The following is a 2,851-nucleotide window of genomic DNA, read 5'->3' as shown; positions in this document are numbered from 1 at the left end:
TAGTCTAAATATGTGCTTATTAGCAAGGAACTAAAAAACTAATGAAAATCTGGTCTCTCTTTATTGATTTATTGGGAAAATCTCCATGTTGTGGACGTTCATTTTCCTGCTGGTTGATTTTAATCAGTACAGCTGAAACACATGATGATTTTGGTGCCTATTAGCTTCCTGCAAACCTTCAGTGTACATTGGCCCCTGCCTGACCCCCCCCCTATGAACATGTTCTGGCACTGGCACCACTGGCACCATACTAATATCACCACTTCTAAAAAATCCCTTTGTCACCATTCATCTGGAGAAAAATGTTTCTAGAACCGCTGCAGTTTAATATTGACAATGTGACCGTGGATAAAAACAGACCAGAATTTTAATAACTGTACACCTTGGATGACAGCAAAACAACCCGTAACTTATAACTGGTGATCGTGGCGATCAGGCCAGAGAGAATTTAAGGAGGGCTATTAGAGCAGCAAAAAGGGATTACAAGACAAACATAGTGATCCACTCAGCGACTTCAAACACGTTCGGTAGAGTCTACAACAACTGACAAATTATAAAGACAGAAAGGCTGAGGCAATGCTGAAGCCTCACTCGCAGCTGAACTACATACCTTTTCACATCCTTAGACGTATATAGATCCCATCCTGCCTACCCAATCTTCTTGGCCTAATTATGATTACAATCAACTGTGTGTGCTACAAAAAAAAATCATGTCAGAAGGGTTTTGAAAACTGTAAACCCCACAAGGTAGCGGTACCTGATGGAGCCAACTTCCAGGAGTCCTGACAAGGATTATGAATACTCACAGAAGGAGGCAACTGTTCCACATTGTGTTGAAACACTCACCATCGTACCTCTCTATCCATACACTATCATACATGAATAAACAGAATCAGGGACTACAGACCTGTGGCACTAACCTATTTAGTAATACAATGCTTTGAGCTGGTGAAGATTCTCAGTCATTNGATGACGCCAGATGATCTGAGCTACCAGATGATGTGAAACACCTGCTAATAAAGGCCGCCGGGCTGCTGAGCTCCGCAGGACACCGAGCCTCAGTGACTCAAACCTCACATGTTGAGTCCCCGCAGCCTGTAGCAACGAGCTGCAGTCGCTCATTTCTCTTGAAGACACTTAATTCAGTCAGTTAAAGCCGCTTCTATCCGCAGTGAACTGTGACCTACCTGAAGATGTGGATGGAAGTTCAGATGAAGCTGACAGAACTTTGAGGTCTGAGGATCATAACTCTGTTAGCTAACCTGTCCAGTTTTCAACCTTCAAAACAAGCTCCGCTGCATACTTCCTCTACTGATCAGTAGAAAATCAGCCATTGCTTGAATATGGCGCCACCTACTGGACTGGGGTTTCATAGCGGCCATGTTGTCAGCCCCACAGACACACATTATATACTATACATATGTGTGGGTGTGGGCTCCATGTGTATATATTATTGTGTATACCTCTACAAACGTGTTTCTGTACATAGTAATAAAAATATATACATACATATTTAACAAAACTAAGAATATTCTAATACAATGAACCTTTTGTTTTTTTTCAGCAAAAAAAAAAAAACAAAACAAAAAAATGTGAAAATTAGTTCAATATTCAGTGAGTTAAAGTTAATAAAAATTGATGCTGTGCCCGTTCAACACGTTACATTGAGTGGAGCTGTTGACCTCCCCAAGATGGCACCACCAAGTCCCGTCAGTACCCACAGGAGAAGGCAGTGAATGTAGGGTCTACCCTTTATGTATGCTATGTGGAGCCTATTGCCGCCTCCTCCTGCATTCATCGTTTCAACGTGACCCATAGGACTGTGTATCATATCATACATTCTACACATATGTTGACTTTAACTAACTATCCTAATCCATCCCTAAGACCTTAACTACAGAAGAAACAGCGTCAAGTAAATGCAAAGATCTTACAGAAAAAGACAAGAGGACAATTTTAAGATTAAACGCTGAAATATTTCAAATTTTAGATTATCTATGATTTAATGAAAGCGGTACCACCAAGGCGGTGTGAAGTACGTATAACCTGACACAGAATGTTGCTGTACTTGCATATTTATGGGTTGACATTACCAAAAGTGTGAATGTTTTATGAATAAAGACAGTAATTAAGTTGTATGTGAGTAACCTTTTTGACTATTTTGGGATGTAAATATGCGAAGACTGTCCTCTCCCCCGCTTTTTAATAGCTACATTCTGGGGGATTATTAACACTCTGGAAGGTTCTATAAGACTACATAGTTCATATACACACTCTGTAATAGGTTGAGCAAATACTGAGCAAACATATGTGTTATGACCGAGACAGATGGACCCAGTATTCAGGCGAGTCAGAAAGTGGGGAATTTCAAAACGTTTAATGACAGAAAAGTAATAAAGCAGAGCAGAACCTGGGCTGCTGAGGATAAGCTGACTGCAGAGGCTGCAGGAGGGGGGCGGGGCACCGCCCAATCACTGAACCTCTGGAGGGAGAAACACAAGTAAGTGACCATGATCATCTGACAGGAGTTGATTATCAGTGAGTCACTTACCTGGTTTAACAGTTCAGTCCATCCTCACTTAGGAAGGCAGGATCCAGCCGATGGTCTGCCAAACGAGCTGCAGCGTTAGCTGGTCTCCATCTTGATCCCATCCAAAACCCTGAGGGCTCCGCAGGGAAGAGCCGGGACCTGACTAGTAAACCCTCTCAGTCCACTGGCCCCCAGGAACGGGAACATGAACCAGGGACTTTAAGGGGAACTTCAGGTTTTTTTTACATTGGGCCCTTGATTTTACGTTATTCTTATTAAAAATTTATTAGAAATAAAGAGAAATTAATGTTTTGTTTTTTT

The 2,851-nt window shown here is 41.6% G+C and overlaps 1 protein-coding gene across 1 annotated transcript in view; it reads right to left on the bottom strand.

Moving 5' to 3' along the window:
• The window catches only part of mrps33 (mitochondrial ribosomal protein S33), a 10,337-nt gene extending 9,014 nt beyond the window's left edge, over window positions 1-1,323 (bottom strand). The window contains exon 1 of the mRNA XM_015369217.1: window positions 1,188-1,323. The gene's annotated coding sequence lies outside the window, so the exon portion shown is untranslated. The remainder of the gene's footprint in view (window positions 1-1,187) is intronic.
• Between the last annotated feature and the right edge of the window lie 1,528 nt (window positions 1,324-2,851).

The sequence above is a fragment of the Cyprinodon variegatus genome, unplaced genomic scaffold, assembly GCF_000732505.1.
Source record: "Cyprinodon variegatus isolate N-32 unplaced genomic scaffold, C_variegatus-1.0 Scaffold2652, whole genome shotgun sequence".
Classification (NCBI taxonomy): Eukaryota; Metazoa; Chordata; class Actinopteri; order Cyprinodontiformes; family Cyprinodontidae; genus Cyprinodon; species Cyprinodon variegatus.
The sequence above is the reverse complement of the archived record's forward strand: the minus strand, read 5'-3'. Positions and strand labels throughout refer to the sequence as shown.